Raw genomic sequence first — 18260 nt, forward strand, 5'->3', positions numbered from 1 at the left:
TTTCTTTTTCTTTTTCTTTTTCTTTTTCTTTTTCTTTTTCTTTTCTTTTTCTTTTTCTTTTTCCTTTTCTTTATTTTCCTTTTTCTTTTTTTTTTTTTTCCCTACAAAACCCACATAATTTGGCCCCTGGAATTAATTTACATTTCTTATTATCATATTGAGTGGCAATTTTCATTTATCCATTTTCAGATGCCTTGGTAGACTTTTCATTTATTCATCTTTCTTGTTCCAATATAGTATATGTACAATGATGTCTGAGATAACCTCTTCACTAGCTAGAGCAAGCTGTTAAATTTCTTTTTTTAAAATATGTTTTATTAAATATTGTCTACTAAGAACTAGTAATAGTGGTGAAAGAATTAAACATGTTATAAACATGTGAAATTCACACTGAAGTGTGAACTTCAGTGAGAGCCAGAGAAATTACAAATACTGTATTTAAAAATACAAAGCTGCTTGAAACTGTTATATGTTGAAGCAGGTAAATGACACACAAGAAAGCCATATGATCTGAAGTCATACAGAAATTTAGAGAACATTTAAAAACTGAACACATAGTTTCAATAGTTAAATAAACTGAGTAGTACAGTTTAGCCCACTATTCTTCAAAGATGTTAGTTATCCTAGGTTTCAAAGAGAGCCTTTTCAGGTTTTTCTCATTTCAGGTGAGTGAATCAGAGAAGTTCAGAAAATGTCAGACAAATATAGTTTAAATACAGAAATAATTTGTTTTGCTTCAGAATATAAACTAAGATTTTATGGCTAAAGAGCTATATTATTGCTATTATATTTCCATTGCAAAATAACAGTGAGGAATTACTTTTCAGAATATTCACTTGCATTAGCACCTTTCCAAGGCTCTTTGGATCACAATCATCTAAGACAGTATTTAAGGCTACATACATTTATAATTTTAATAATTTGCAATTTGTTCATTAGAGCTGTAGCAAGTTATGCCTAATTTAGTTGCTTCATTAAAAAGTACTGAATGAAAGCCAAAACAAACTGTATCAGGCAGGTTCCATTTCATTCCCCTGGGTATCAATGGCTAATTTCTGTTGGCATGAAAGGAAGCCAGATGCACCACATAATCAAAGTTTATTTTTTAGATTCAATAGGAGTAGCATTGGTCACAATTTTCTTCATTTCATTTGTCCACAGCTTCATTGCCAGACATTCCTAACTTCACGTAAGTAATAAAGATTTTCCAGTTTTTCATTTTATGACTTTTGTACCAAGTTAATGACAGGCTCAGGAATATGAGTTTCTCTCATGCATCCTTCACTTTAGATTAACTTTCTGAAATTCTTCCTATCTCATTATGCTGCCTGCAATCTGAAAACATGCACATGCACTATATTGTCTTTGTCTCCTATAAAGACTTATAACCATTATGCAATTTCAAACCGTTTCCACAGAATATTATTAAATTCAAAACTCTGCATTTTCTTCCAAACTAGTAAAATTATTTCAAAAGCAGCCCTAGAAAATCCTGACACAATAAGGAACAACATTTAGCAACTGAAAAATCTTTAATTATTCCAATTTATTTTTAAAAGCTAAGAATTTAATGTATTATGCATGACAGTTCAACCAGAAACTTGAAAAAATTAAATGAAAAACCATGCTTGACTTTTTCCTCTGTCTTGTGAAATGCAATCCCTAGCCACAAATAAAGAAGCTCAACTCCTGTAAATACTTCATGACATCTATTTTATTCTCTATCTTCTTCCCTGCGTTAATGGCAGAAATTGTATTGTGACTTCCCCTGCTTTACATGGACTGGATCATATTATAAAATGTCCCAATTAAACATATCTTGGAATAGAAATGGATACTAGCTGAGATACTAGATACCATCACCATCTCATCTCCTGAAAAATTGTTCAGCACCTGAAAAAACTGTCTGTTAAGAATAAAATTGTTGCATTAAATGTAGAACACCAAAACTTTGAAATTATATTTTGGATTCTAAAACCTAGCCAAGAAAGGAGCTAAAATCAACAGTAGTACCTATGCCCAAGTGACCTGAAGTTTGCTCTGGAGAAATTTCAGCATATTCGAACATTGATGAGAGAGGAGGCAGCAGTGAAAGACTGTCTTCCTGCAGCAAAAAGCCTGCCAAGAGGCAGTGACCTTCCAGGATTTGCATCCATGTTCTCCATCCTTGGAAGGTCCAAGGGTTCCTAACTTGTTTTGAGGCAATGCAAGACCAAGAATAGGCTTCAATGAAGGACATAGAAAGATAAGAGTTGGAAGGAATATGTGAGCAAAAGAAAGTGCTGTAGGAAAGAAGCATGAGGCAGAAGACCTGCCTTCAGATCAGAGCTTCAAATCCTCCTGGCAGCCTCTGAGGCACTAGACACTATAGCCTGGGAATGAGACTAAGTATCTTCAAATGTATATTGCTCTAATGAAGTAGTTTAAAGTTTGAATGTGAACATATATTACAAGCAAAACTTTTTCTCTTTAAATGGATACTGACCCTCCAGCTAACTATTCTTTTGGCCTCATGGAAACAGTCTGATTTTTCAAAATTTTAATACTATTTTACTGGAAAATTGCAAACCCAGAATAGAGTTATTTTATTAATCAGGAAATTAATTAATTTTTCTGGTGGAATCTCCATATTCCTATTATTACTTATGCACTACAGTTTTACATTATAAAGTCAAAGGAGTTCAAAACCTTTATTCTAAATTCTTTTTCATTGTATGCAAAATCAATAACTATTATTTCTGAGTTAATACTTGTTTAGAAAATCATAGTATTTAGTATATCAGAGTTGTTTACAGTTTTTTTTTAATTGATCCTTTGCTATGAGTAGCATGTAAAAGCATAAGCATGTTAATAATTCTCTTCTAAAAGAGGTAAAATAAAGACAAACAGAAATATTGTGTATTCATTTTAAAACAGAGTATCACTGAAACTGGAATCTTGGCTATAACAAGATTGGATAACAAGAAAATGAAACAGAAAAATTTAGAGGGCCCAAAATTTTGGACTTTATAGGAACTATGAAGCATATTGACTGAATAATCCATAACATTCTCTTGATCATTCAGTTGTTTATTATTATGTCACAACTTGTTAGTAGTACCTGAAGAACAAGGCTGGTGGTAAAAGGCTAATTTGGACTGAGCACTTTTAAAATGGCTGTGTTCCGTGGTTATGAACTGATAAATATGTATTTATTTCTAATTTTGACTCAACTGAGAAATATTTAGGTTTCAATATGTGGCCCTTCTTTCAGCTTTTGGAGCATTCATATCTGTTTTAGACTTACTTTGTGTGCACATTGAGTCCACTGCTACAGACAACAGCTTTAGCTGTAGTTCATAGCAATAGCTGAAGTCAAGGATAGTTAAGGGCTTCTCTTCAAAAGTGCCTTTTCAGTTTTTTCCTTCCTTCCTTCCTTCCTTCCTTCCTTCCTTCCTTCCTTCCTTCCTTCTTTCTTTCTTTCCTTTCCTTTCCTTTCCTTTCCTTTCCTTTCCTTTCCTTTCCTTTCCTTTCCTTTCCTTTCCTTTCCTTTTCCTTTCCTTTCCTTTCCTTTCCTTTCCTTTCCTTTCCTTTCCTTTCCTTTCCTTTCCTTTCCTTTCCTTTCCTTTCCTTTCCTTTCCTTTCCTTTCCTTTCCTTTCCTTTCCTTTCCTTTCCTTTCCTTTCCTTTCCTTTCCTTTCCTTTCCTTTCCTTTCCTTTCCTTTCCTTTCCTTTCCTTTCCTTTCCTTTCCTTTCCTTTCCTTTCCTTTCCTTTCCTTTCCTTTCCTTTCCTTTCCTTTCCTTTCCTTTCCTTTCCTTTCCTTTCCTTTCCTTTCCTTTCCTTTCCTTTCCTTTCCTTTCCTTTCCTTTCCTTTCCTTTCCTTTCCTTTCCTTTCCTTTCCTTTCCTTTCCTTTCCTTTCCTTTCCTTTCCTTTCCTTTCCTTTCCTTTCCTTTCCTTTCCTTTCCTTTCCTTTCCTTTCCTTTCCTTTCCTTTCCTTTCCTTTCCTTTCCTTTCCTTTCCTTTCCTTTCCTTTCCTTTCCTTTCCTTTCCTTTCCTTTCCTTTCCTTTCCTTTCCTTTCCTTTCCTTTCCTTTCCTTTCCTTTCCTTTCCTTTCCTTTCCTTTCCTTTCCTTTCCTTTCCTTTCCTTTCCTTTCCTTTCCTTTCCTTTCCTTTCCTTTCCTTTCCTTTCCTTTCCTTTCCTTTCCTTTCCTTTCCTTTCCTTTCCTTTCCTTTCCTTTCCTTTCCTTTCCTTTCCTTTCCTTTCCTTTCCTTTCCTTTCCTTTCCTTTCCTTTCCTTTCCTTTCCTTTCCTTTCCTTTCCTTTCCTTTCCTTTCCTTTCCTTTCCTTTCCTTTCCTTTCCTTTCCTTTCCTTTCCTTTCCTTTCCTTTCCTTTCCTTTCCTTTCCTTTCCTTTCCTTTCCTTTCCTTTCCTTTCCTTCCTTCCTTTCCCTCCTTCCTTCCTTCCCTCCTTCCTTCCCCCCTTCCTTCCCTTCCTTCCCTTCCTTCCTTCCCTCCCTCCCTCCTTCCTTCCTTCCTCCCCTCCTCCCCTCCTCCCTCCCTCCCTTCCCCTTGATGAAGAATCTTTTCCATCACAGAATGTGCACCTACTCCATGACAGAATTCCTGAGTTATATACAGTTTTTTCCCCTGCTATGTTTGTAAAGAATAACTACACCAAATCAATATAAACACCATAGGAAATAATTGCTACTTATTTGCATTGTAGACACTCCAAATACTTTGAAAATTGTATACATCAGTTACCTCCTATTCTTATAGCAAAATAATGAAATTGCTTTCAGCATAGCTAGCTTTAAAACTGATATCCCAAAGTACATTTAATTTCAGATAGCTGGAAAAAATATGCTTAAATAAAAACAGTCTGGCCAGGAATATTCAAAGTGCCTATTGTTGGCCTAGTTTATGAAACAGATGAAAATTGAATCAGGTTTTTGAAAATACACATATTAAAAAGCAGATTTTTAAAAAATCTTAAAATATATTTTTGTAGAGAATAAAAGAGCTTCCAGATTGCTTACACCTATTTTTGGCATGATGTATTTACAGGCCAGAGCAAAGCAAACATGATAGTTACCTCAGATAACAAAAATAATTGCCAAAAGCAGAAATTACTGTTGATGCTCCCCTTTCATTTAAAAGAGCTCTTTCTCTTATAAAGCTATTAGCACCACTTTAATTTATGCAGTTAATTTTTCCATCCAGTTCATAGACCAATCCCTAGAGGGAAAAAAATGGCCTCAGCTTATCTGTTATGTAAGGCAGGCAGATTTTACAAGTCTTGATCTGAGAAAGTAGTAATGCAAATGCTTAGGATTAAACATGTGGTTATGTGCTTTTTTTGAATTAGAATCTGTGTCAGAATGCTTATTTAGCTACAATTCTGATATTAAGAAAATCTTCTTGTGTTGGCTGACCTGATACAGAAAGTGGCTTTTTTTTTTTAATGTTCCTTTTGTTTTATACATTTATGGTAAGATACATTGAGTATGTGAATATTTGTATGAGAGACATAGATTAGCTAATAAGCATTTTGTGTCTTATTTCCAAAATTATTTTTGTGATGCCTATATATAAGATATATATGACTAAGACCAAGAGAAAACTTCTAGATACAGTGATATAAAAACTCTGAACCACTCATACTTGTGAACAGATGCACACAGATGAGTTCTCATAAGATATATTTGAACCTAATAAATGCTGGTAAAAATTGAGTTATTGGCACATACGCTTCCCCATGCTATTGTTACTGTGTGTCATTACAGCATGAAAGTAGAAAATACTTAAATAATTCAACTATTAAAGATGTTGGGACCTCCAGCCATAGCTGGCTCATGGGCTGATAAATGCACAGGTTGGACAAAAATAAGCAAGACCAAGGAGCTAATATTCCTTTAAATCTCAGTTCTCCAGGATGGCCACTTGCAGCTGACAACTGCAAATGTTCTCCACTGGTATCTTCAGTTTAAATGCCTGGAACAGGAAAATATAAAAGCCCACCAGGACACAGTGTAGCATAAAGACGCAAGCCAGTTTTAAATGAAGTATTTTGGGTACTGTCAACAGTCAAGCTGTGATACAGAAAGCTTACTATGTGCAAGAAGTTTATTCTGCTGCATGGGCATGTTTAACAGCCTGTTCTACACTTCATGCTATTGTGAGGTGGCTGCTATGCAATATTTTGCATAATACCTGGCATGCAAAATGTATAGAGCAGATGCACCTCACAAAAAACACTTTACTGGGCTAGAACTACACTGCACAAGAATAAATGTAATACACATTAAACATGTAATTTAAAGTATATTATATGCTATAAAACTATAAATGCATAGTTTATTGTAATAACTTCTGCCTATTCATTATACCACTTCTCCCTTTCTCAGAACTTTTCTCTGTAAAATGTGTCTGGTCTTGAGATGCATGCTCTCTAGAAAGAAAACATTCACATGAAAGAAATGAGGCATTTCTGAAGGAACACTACTTGTAGTGGGACATGTGTGCAAATGAAGACTAAATCTCCAAACACCTACAGATATTGCAAGACTCTCAGATGAAATGAACGACTTCAAGACTGCTGCTGCTAAAAGGACACAATGAAAAACCAGCAAATGTCTCTCTCTTTGCTGTTAATGCCAGTGACAACAAGATCCTGGATCACCTAGGCCCGTGGTAGATTGCCACTGCATTGCAGGGAGACAGCTGATGTGTCAGAACACATTAACTTTCTTGGCAGGTGGGCAAGAAATGACTGTACAAAGAGGTGTTAGATGATTAAGTAGTATGAAAGGACAATAGTAAGTTCAATTAACAGAAAGGATATAGAGACATTTGGAAAATGTTCATGTAACAACAGCAGGGACAAAATTTTCAATACAGAAAAAATAAGAAATAAAGGATAGGTTAAAAGTCCTATATTGACAAATCAGGGATTGTAAGCAAAGATTAGAATTAGATAGGAAAATAGAAAAGTACAAAAATAATTGCCTTGTTAACCACAACAAATCGAAATTAATGTAATGTTTATTCTCCTATAATCTTTCCAAATGTCTACCAATTCATAAATGCAGCCATTTTAGCTACACAAAGTAAGCGATTTACCTTATGTGCAATAGAGACTCACACTGCTATCTATTATGAGTATTAAAGTCACTTATTTACAAGAACAACAGTAGAGAATAATGAGGAAGATAAGTACCAACAGACACAAGAACAGAAATTAAAAACAAATGAAATTAAGAAATACCCTTAAAACCACTATAAGATACCTTGGTGCCTTACTTCATTACATTGTGTTTTGTATAGCATGTTTTTTGAAACTCTGCCCAGGACATTGCACACATTAATGAGATAAGACCAGAGAGAGGGAATACAGAAGGGATGGAGGCTAGATCATTGTCCTAGATCATTGTATGATAAAGTATGATAATTCCTGTCTTTCTAAAGGCTCAATAGAATGCACAAGTACTGTGCATGTCTGACTTTATAGATGTCAAAAAAAATTTTACAAGCTTTATCTTTAGGGGAAAAAGTGTTATGTTAGAAAACTTTAGTAGTGTATTGTCAGCAACGGTTATGTAATTGTTATACATTTTAGACATTTTTATGTCTATGACAGTTTATAGACTGTCATATTCAATGTTTCTTTTAGATTGGAATATACTAAAACAAGAGAATCCACTAACAAGAAATAAAAGTAATTAATGTCAAGCACTTCTAAACCTCTTCAAAATTACAGAAAGTGTCAAAAGAATGATGAAAACAATATTCAAATGACAACTGTAGAAACATACAAATTGTTGAATGTCAGGTTGTTCCTTGTAAGCTCTCAAAGTCATAGTAAGTTAATGTTTCTTTTTATTTCATTCAAAACAAACAAGCAAACAAACAAATGGAAAAAAATCCACAACAAAACCAAAAACAACCAAACAAAAATGCATATCAAAATTCCAAAGTAAAAACCCATTTTCATTGCTTTCTTGGTGTTAATGGACTACGCTACTGAGACAGACATTTTCTTTAAAGAAGCAGCCACTTTTCCAAATATAGAGAATCAAACACCAAACAAACAAATCAAATCACTCCTCTGCGCATATCCCTCTGGCCAGGTGGATTGTATATCACATTTAGAACAGTTTCTATGCTGAATCAAACCTTTCATTCCCAAATATGATGCAGACAAAACCAAGGGCCAGATTTCAGTTTCTCTCTTTAGCTATTTTTTTTCAGAACAAGATCAGAAGTCAACATTGATAAATACTGTTGTGTCCATGGACATTACATTCTTGCTCCAGTAAATCTCTTTTCAAACTGTTAGGTGTTTCTGCGGCATTTTAGAGCTATTCATTCATGCCTTTGTCTTGCCTGTTAAACTGCATCTATGTTAGTTGATGCCTGACTCATAAACTTACGCTGCACAAGGATCAGTTTTATTTCCCTTCTGCTCCCTACATAGTTTATGTAAACCACCAGAGGAGTACCTAAGTGCTGGCAGCACATAACATGATGTTCAGCTCTAGTTGTCCTCCATCTTACTATGACCTCCAGCCTGGCTAGGAAGGAATGAGCTGGTCAAAACCAGTCAAAGTCCAGTCCTATCTGGAAATAGCAGAGAAAATTATTTCTCATGGACAGTCCTGCAACAGTACTATGAAAGTGAGCATTGGTTTGTGTGCAGTGTATGGCTATTGATGCGTTAAACTCGAGCCAAAAATCATCAGTTAAAATAATAGTCAATAATGTCTTTATACTTAGAAAATTCCTTCCAGCTCTGTCAGGAGAGGAGAGGAGAGGAGAGGAGAGGAGAGGAGAGGAGAGGGAGAGGGAGAGGGAGAGGGAGAAGGAGAAGGAGAAGGAGAAGGAGAAGGAGAAGGAGAAGGAGAAGGAGAAGGAGAAGGAGAAGGAGAAGGAGAAGGAGAAGGAGAAGGAGAAGGAGAAGGAGAAGGAGAAGGAGAAGGAGAAGGAAGTAACAGGACAAAATGCAAACAATATGTGATATGGTCAAGCCATGTAAGAACTGGCAAAGCTAAACACTCAGTTAAGTGACACGTGTAGCATCTCACCTTAGTGAGATTTGAGATTTTACACAATTGTCATCCCAGTTTTTCTTCTGATGGCATTTTAAATTAAGGTCCAGATAAACAAATATTATATATTTGTTTAATATATAATAATATAACTGAGAATTAATAATTAAAATGTAATGTCTTAGAAAGAAAAGCTGTAAAAGACATAAATCCTGATAAGTGAAAAAAAGTACAATGCCTAGAGAAAAGAATATTATGTGAAATTAGGAAATAAGATCTCTCTTTTCCTTGGTACTTGCAGCTTATGAAACTGTTGCTTGTGTAATTTTTCTGTAATTCTTCTGCACCATCCATACCTAATATTCCCTTGTAAGTGTGATCAAATGAAAATTAAAGAACAGAAGATGTAGGGGTTTGGTGTACTTGGTAAGATTTCTTTCACATATCAAACCAGAATTTAAACAATGCCATATACTAGTTATATTGAACTGCATATCCTACTTTAAAAAAATAAAAATGAATGAATATCGAAAAAAAATTGATATACCAAGGAATTTTGGATTTGCTGTACTTTATGTTAATTTTTTTTATAAAAAGAAGGAAATCTGATCCTAAAGATCAACTTTTGAATATAAAACAGATCCTAAAGCCACATTAAACATTAACAAAATCTATTTATCAAAATATGAACACTAATAAAAAAAATCACTGGGTCAGCCATATTTGACTAGCTGACAAGCAAAAATAAAGTGAAAGACATCAACATTTTTCTCTTCAAAAATTAGGAAAAAAGAATGGAATCAGCATTCAGTAGATGTGATGAAAAAATCTGCAGAAAAACATATTTATAAAGTATAGAGAAAGAAAGGATCATTACACTGACTTATAATGAAATCCATACAGTTTCCACAGGGACTTGTTTGAATTAAGGCATAATTTTTAGACAAAGTAAGACCAATTTGAAATTTGTCAGCAGTGAATAATTTACTTTCTCCTTTTCTAAAGCAGCAGTAGCAACAGTTTATGCTTATCTTATTAGAAATCTAAGATAAAATCTCCAAACTCAGCTCACACGGTGTGAACTTACTGGGGCTTTACCTTTAAAATTTACTCTTTCCATGGCTGTCTTTCTTTCTTAGTGTGACTTGCTCTTTATCTTGCTCTACCAAACAGGTTATAGAGCTGGAAATGGTCTGTAGCATGGAAGTTAGTCCTGAAGTCCTCACTCGGTGAAACACAGATTTTGTGCAAATGGCTTTGTCCGTGAGTCCAGAAGTCTTTGGAACAAAGGTGGTGCAGCAGTTCCAGCTCTGGCTCTGTTGGCACATCCTGGCTGCAGAAGCTCTTCCAATTTACAGACTACCTATAGCAAGTGTAGCCTCAGCAAAGCCTGCAAAGCCAAGACTTTCTTTCTGTTTTTGGTTACACTGATAAAGTTCTGAATAGATGCTGGCCTGTTTATTCATTTGTGGGTCAAGTGCAAATGTCTTTGGATATGAAATTAATGTTCATTCAAGCAACTTCTCACTCATGCAATATCACTGTCCCCACTGAAATTATGGAAAGATATAACTAAGAGAAGACTTTAGAAATTTGTAAATATTCAGTTAGAGTAAAATTTGCTACCAAATTGAAACTTGTTTGATGCTGAAGTAGAAGCAACTGTGCTGAATTTATTGGAACTGCATCTCGTTTCAAACTGTCTCATAGCTTTATTTAAAGCTCTGCATTCTTTAGAGAGGAATTTGGAATAATAAATGTTTCAGTCAGGTTATGTAAAAAGTGTTAGTAGGTATTTCCTTTCACCATAGCATGACTTTGGGAGAATCAGTTTTTATTCTCATATATACTTGATGCAAGACTGCTAAGAAACATGCTGAGATTTTTTTTTCTGGTTTTTGCTTTCTATATCTGAAAATAAGAAGTGATACCAGTGTTTCTATACTCTCAGTAAATAAATATTCCACCTTAACTGTATTCTGAAATTTAGATATGTGCAATTCATTATTTAGGCAAAATACAAAAAAAATTAAAATTCATCTTTATTAAAAAATTATGGGGTTTGACATAGTATCCTAAGGTGAAGCCAAGGACAGATAACACTCTAGCAAACTGGCTGTTAACTTCGTTAATGACTGATTTCCTCAAGATTGCTATTAGAAAGTAAATTCAGTGGCTTAGAACAGAAATTACATCATATCAGTTGCTCTGCCCTCCTTTAAATAAGCTGTAGCATGATTTGAGGCATATTTGGAAGAGCAGCTGTTTTTAATTTAGACTTTCAATTTTTATCTTTAGTCTAACTACCTTGGACTATGGATTTTCAGCAAAAATCCTAAACTAGCAAATTGGCAGCATTAGTAAATCCTAAACTAGTAAATTCAGCTAAATATCTAAACATTAAGATTAGGCAGAGAAGGCATGAAGATCTGAAATGACGTATACTCCAGCTTCAATATGGGTAGAACTGATGGCAATTAAAATTCATCTCCAACTTACCCAGGAGTATTTTCCCTGCATCTGTTAGGAACTTTTCTCTCTATGCTTTTATTTCACCACTATTAAAAAAGAGAAATGCAGTCAAATGGAAACTAGTGTAAACTCCATGCAAACAATTCATACCGTTTCAGTATTTCTCTATTTTACTGAAGCAATGCACAGGATTGTACTAAGCACAATGCTTAAGAAGCAGCACTAGATTTTGAATAAAGAGGTCTGCATTCCACTGGCAGCTGAGGAGATCAAACAGAAAATATGCCAGCAGTATAGACCAATGCATTATCACCCCCTCCCTCTTGCTGCATAACTGTGCTTCATAATGTGCCATAACATTGGCAAGCACAGCTCAGAGCTTTTTAAGAACACAAGGAAGCTCATGAATAATGGTTGAATCAGGAAAGTGATAATTAAATGAGACAACTGAATGCCGGTGGAGTCCTCAGTGGAAAACACTGTTTAGTGAAGATCATCTTCATTTTCCTGGGTTTAGCAGTACAACACTAAAGATATTTTTCAAACCAACATTTTAATGAAAATATTGACGTTTCCAAAAATATATGAGGTATTTTCTTGTATGTGAACTCTGTTTTAAAATTGAATGTATATGATGTACTTCGAAGAGGAAAAAAAAAAAAGCAGCTTTCATTCTTGATTCAGTGAGATAATATTTTGCTGGTTTACCAAACTAGTTGATATTATTAAATTTATATTATAAATTGTGGCAACCAATAATGGGTAAATTGTAAGCATCTTGCCTTAAATGTTTGCTTCATGTTTCTCCTTGTATTGGAGGTATAGTTAGTTTTGTTCCATTACCAGTTTCACCTATTTCATGACTTTAAAGCACACATGGTTTGCTGCTATTGATCAGTGGCCAGTCTCAAATTTTTATACAATAAGCATCTCTACTGTCTCCCTGTCCTGTCACCAGGCCATGCTTCTCCTAAAGTTGTGCTGCAAGGAGAGGCCGCCATGCTCCTTGCATATTAATCAACACACAGTGGTCTGAGAGCCAGGAGCTGCAAGCCATATGCACAGATCCTTTTTGGTTTTGTACTCTTCAACTAAGTGCTCTCCCACAGTTCACCCCTCAAACCAGAAATGAGAAATGAGTTATGGAACAAAAAATTGCTTTTTATAAAAGTACTAAAAGTCAAAGTGATTAAATGGCTTGACATTCATGTGGACATGATGGCAAAATCTGACTGGAACACAACAATTTTTGTGACTTATGGTGTGTGTAATATATATTCATTCATCCATTTTGATTTGAAATAAAGTCATAAAATCATAAAGTCTTGTTCCTTTATCACCTTACTTATCATTCTTAAAAAAAAAAAAAAAGAAAAAGCCAAAACTGACTGACATTGGATCTCAAGGCTGCATTTCAAACAAATTCAGAGTTTTTTTTTTAAATTGGCCATTTTTATATATCTTTTTGAAAGGATATTTTTAGCATCTGAACTGCCTGAATTAAAAGATCTAGAAAAATTATTTGGGGTATGTTTTTGTTAGAACACCATACAGACTATTAGCATTTATCATATTTATGTGATTTTTTTCAGTAAAATTTCAGTTTCAGTCTTTGCTATGCTGGTAAGTGCAATGGAAGTTTGAAGAATCCTTATACTACAAAAGATAAAAGCTCAAAAGCTTTATCACATCTAAATCGAGGTGGCAGAAAAATATTTCCTTCACTTTTAGCGGAAGGATATAAAAGCAGTGAAGATTATTTATTCACAGACCATTGTGCTTCACAGAACCTTAATCCATTGTAATCAGCGTTCTGGGTTGGGTATATAAAAGCATGAACTGCTCTTAGCTGACACAGGAATAATTAATAATAAAAAATTTATTTATTTTTTCCAATAAGGAAACTTAAGAGTTACTCTCTCTCTTGCTTTGCCAGGTTCCTCAGAAAACTTGGCCAATGCAGATTTAACATATAATAGGTGCTCACATATATTTTTAGACTCTCTTAGTTGTTCCAGATCCACTTTATGGTGCACAAATCCAGTATTTTTCTACTAGAGGAAACTGAATGTAATGGTGGTGGCCTGGTTGCAGAGAAGGGGGTGAAGGTTTTGAGCACTGTGTGGGTGTGACCACGGTGTTCATTCCGTACCACCAATGTCTTCACTGCGTTCAGCAGGACAAGCTGGGCACCAGAAACCAGAAGTTCTTCTCACCAGATCTGCTGGAGCAGAGTGGACTGTTGCCTTAAAACCCTGGTGAACTTGGTTCCTTCTGCTGTCCATCATCTCCCCATTGTTCTGTCTTTCCTCTGGAGCAGGATAGTGCTGAAAGGGACAGCTCTGAAGCACGTCTCAGCCAGCGGGGACAGCACCCTGGCAGAGGTGTTTCATACACACACACACACACACACAGACACACAGACACACAGACAGGCACACAGACACGCACATTGTGTTACAGAGATTTGGAGGTGGCAGTGCAAGCAACTGCAGAGACCTGAGCTCAGCCAGTGGCTGCATGATCATATCTGGATGAACTAACTTCCAGGGTTTGTTTGTCCCTGCTTTCCATTGTTTTTAAGCTTGGGGCAAGAAGGGAAATGTTAAGCTGCGGGAAATGTCCTAACCACATTACCTTTGTTTCCCAAATTCCTGGTGTCGTGAGCATCATCTTTGGGAAGCTTTTTTTCTCCTTTATTCCTGGTGGTGAATACCCTTTTGTGGGTAAATAATTTTCTCTTTTTTGTACTCTTGTTATTAAAACTGCTGCTGTTAATGTGGTTTTAGTAAGTTTTTATTTCAGCTCATAATTTTTCATTTATTGTCACTTCCTTACTGAAAGGGACTGGGGAAGGGAGTGGCTTGTTTAGAATTTAATCGCCCTGCTGGGATTAAAATCAGCACAGACTGTAGAACTTCATAGGCTAGAACACTGTCCTAAAAGTTCTGAAAATTCTGAATCACCTCGGTTCTCAGGAAAACAGAATTATGTGGAGTGAAGATTTAAAGGGTTATTTTCCAGCCATATCGGTTCCCTGATCCACTGTGGTGGCACACAAGCAAGCTGGTGGAAAGGTTCTTGCTTAGGATGGCATAACTACTAAACATAGTTCTGCACCAGCTTGATGTCCCTCCCACATACTAGAAATTAAAGAGTTTAATTAAAAACTTCCTAGGTTTTTGTTTATTTTGAGGATTTTTTAAGTTATATTTGGTGGGGGGGGAAGGGCAGAAAGTGAAAATCACTAGGAAGCAATAAATCTGAACAGATTTATTCCATTTAACTGTTGAACCAAAGAAGAAAGAGAGAATAGAGTCTAGTCTAAGAGGACACCTGTCCTGGGTTGGCTGTATGACGCTCGTATCCCCAGTCGTCTGTTCTGTTTATGCTGAATAATAAGTTTTTTGCTTTAAGACTTGTTCTGAGAGCGAAGGGAGGAGAGAAGCGTGCGGCTTGTTTTCAGAAACGGCACTCATTCCTCCACATTCCTTCTCCTGGACTGTGTTGTCTGTGGATGAATAGACAGTGAGACAGAGCTCTCCTTTGCTTATAGTTAGTTTTAGCTAGCTGAGGCAAAGAAGTTCCCTGGACTGTGGCTTTTCCTTTTCTTTGGACCTGCTCAAACCTGCTCTGGACTGAACACCCAGAAGAGCAGCAGCAGCTCACACCTGTGGCCCAGAGGGCCGGGCCTGGGCATTTCCAGTGCTGGAGGGACTGATAAGAGACTGAGTGAGCCGAGCTGCAGCCCAGGGTGGGGATTTTTCTGAGGTTGTGTCTCTTTTGGAGCGGCAAGAAATTTTACTGTTTAATATTGTTTAGGTTTTCTTGTTTAATAAACATTTTTTTCCACTTTTCTCCAAGGAGGTATTTTTTCTGAACTGGTTGGGGGAGGGGCCGATTGAATCTGCTTTCTAGAGGAACCCCTTTGGGGGTTCTCTCCCACATTTGCCCTGAACCAGGACAACACCCTAAATCATGTTTCACATTTTTTCATATAGTGCATATGACACTGGCATTATGGAAAAATAGAGATGAAGTTATGCAGAGTGATGTTGCCAACTACACATTAGAGACGGGTCAGATTATTTATATGTGACTTCACAAGGGTAGTGTAGAAAGCTCCTTATAGCTTCCCATATGCTAATCTGTAGAAAATGTTGAGAAAATGTCTTGAAGTACAATATAAAAGAGAAATTTAAAATTTTGGTCTTGTTAATAAAGTTAGAGGTATTAATAAAAATAATACAAAATTTCCTCACCTTCTAAAAAAATAAGGTAGCTTTGTTGCCATAGGGTACCAGAATTGATTTCAACCCTGGTGTTTGTACTCTTTAGGGGGAATTATTTTTTGGTGAATAGGCTAATGTTATCCTCTCAAAGAGATGAGATTATTGCCCACATTTTGTCCCAGATTTAGCTAAAGAATACTTGCTTTAGGCTGTGATGTCAGTGAGAAGGAGAAAAAAAAACTATGTGAAAAAAAGCAAATATCAAAAATGGGTAAGCACCTTAAAAAATCTTTAAAAGGTCATTGTTCATTGTGAGTGCATCTTTAAAGCTGTATGGCATTGTTTTAATTTAGATCACATGTGAAAAATTTTACAATATAATTCCTGATGCCAAAACAGATGAAGAAATCTGGAAGGTGTCATAATCTCATAATCTAGTGAATTAGGAAGGATCTGAAAACCACAAAGCTTTGAATTACTACCTTTTCTTTGCCACTGCCTTTCAGGTTAGCTTGAAGCATCTCTCTTAAATGACTTCAGTATTCACAGGTGTAGGAAAGACATGACAATTTTTAAGTAATTCACAAGTTTATCAGAAGAAAAGATAAATTTCACTTGGAGACAAATTTATTGCTGAAAACCATCAAATGACTTTTTCTCCAGTTTTGGCCTGCACTGAGACTGCGAGTAACTAGGCACTTTAATTCTGACAAAAATGAGTGAAAAGGCCTCAAAGTTATTATCTTATCTCTTATTAGCCAAATGTTTGGGGATTTTGTATTCTTCAGTTGTCCTAGAATAAATTTTATAAAGGGACCAATCTTTTCTTTTTTTCAGATCCAGAGAAGCCTCAGAGTTAGAAAAAGTCAGAATTTTATGGATTGAGCTCTTTGCTCCCAAGGGTTAACACTTGCCATCTTCATAAAAACTCATCTTGGAGAAGTTATGAATCCTTCTGAAGTGGAAGTTATCACCTGGCTAAGGAAATATTTGCAAGAGTTTAGTAAATAAAATCTCCAAAACCTGCCTCCCCTAGGATGTGGCTTGATCACTCTTTGCTACGCTTCACAGCTGCTACCTCCAGAAAAGGTATTGCATTGATCTCCATTTTTAATTAAGGAGACCTATGCTAATCCACACTGATTTTAGGATCTAGTGTCATATTAAAAACTGTATGGAGGTCTTCTCTGTCAAGGAGCTGGCAGCTGACATTCTTATTTAAAAGTATAATTCCAGATTGAGACAAAAATCTTCAAATTAAATTACTTTTAAAATTATGGCAGTTACTGGTACAGATAAATAATTCTGGGGACCCTGTTGCATGCATTTCACTCTATAAAAATCAATAAAATAATGACCTTTTTGCCTTCTGTAGCAGATGTGATGCATGGTGAGCTTCTGGGCACATCCTGCTCTCTCACTGAAGTGACATGGCACTGTCGGATTGCCAGCATTCCTATCCGGCGAGCACTGCTGAGGAGAAGAAAGCTGTGCCAAAGTCACAACAAATGAAAGTAAACACCTGTTTACACAATCCAACGCTGCAAAATTAATGAAAACCACTAAACTCAGGATTTCCACTGACCAAAATATCCTTTGACTTTCTTTTTTGAGAGGTAAATGTAAAAGAAATAGCTAAGAAAACAAAACAGAAGAGAATGGGATAGATGTCAAACAACTAAGAAACCTAGAAACACTAGATGACAGATTATAAGCAAAAAAAAAAAAAAAAGACTTATAGTCCAGAAATATAAACCAGGACCTTGAATTAACTACATTAAGCACATTTCTTCCTCATAGAAAATGCAGGCATCTTTATGTGCTTAAAAATACTGACCCAAGTGGTGCATGCATGATTAGCCAAGGAGGCCTGTGAGCCAGAGAAAAACTTTGTTGGGGTTTGGGTTTTTTTCTTTCCTTTTCTTTCCTTGTTACTTGTGGAATTTTTCCCATTGAGTTGTTAAGAAGCACTGATAGCTGTGCGCTTGAGACAGCGGGGAGGGGGAACTCCTCTGGTTTTTGGGAGTTTCTCCTGGAAGAGATAGAGATACCCTGAGAATAGAGGCAGGAAAAAAAGACGAGGGCTGGGGAGTTGGGGACTCTCACTCGCTCTTGGCTTTCAGAGGAGGACAGTCGAGTTGCTTCGGGAAAGTGATTTCGCTACCACTGCTATAACCCCGCTGGCAGCTGCCTGCCTTCTGCTGCTGGGCCCCACACCCCTGCCCCGCCCGGACACCCCACAGTTCCAGCTATTGCTGCTGACTTTTTGATATGTCTTGTACACCGTCCTGGGATTTCTGCTCATCCCTGCCGTTCCAGCTTGCTGCTTCCAAGAGTCCTGGGAGTGCACCGGGATCAACAGCGCCAGGGGGTTTGGGAAGCAAAGCCTCTCTTCCATCCCTTCCCTTCCCGTCTGGGCCAAGCTGCCATTGCAGCATGCTCCCTGCGCTCGCACCACAGCGCCCCCTGCGGCCGCGGGCGAATCACCGCACGGCCCGGCCCACCGGGAGCCACCAGCGCCCCTGCCGGC

At 36.5% G+C, this 18260-nt stretch overlaps 1 long non-coding RNA gene across 1 annotated transcript; it reads right to left on the bottom strand.

The window, feature by feature from the left end:
* Nucleotides 1–14821: 14821 nt before the first annotated feature.
* Nucleotides 14822–17756, bottom strand: LOC128781919 (uncharacterized). Its single transcript, XR_008428559.1, has 3 exons — nt 17568–17756; nt 17089–17218; nt 14822–15009 (listed from the first exon to the last, which is right to left on the bottom strand). It is a non-coding gene; the product is annotated as an uncharacterized LOC128781919 (long non-coding RNA).
* Nucleotides 17757–18260: the final 504 nt, after the last annotated feature.

The sequence above is a fragment of the Vidua chalybeata genome, chromosome Z (genome assembly GCF_026979565.1).
Source record: "Vidua chalybeata isolate OUT-0048 chromosome Z, bVidCha1 merged haplotype, whole genome shotgun sequence".
NCBI classification, from domain to species: domain Eukaryota; kingdom Metazoa; phylum Chordata; class Aves; order Passeriformes; family Viduidae; genus Vidua; species Vidua chalybeata.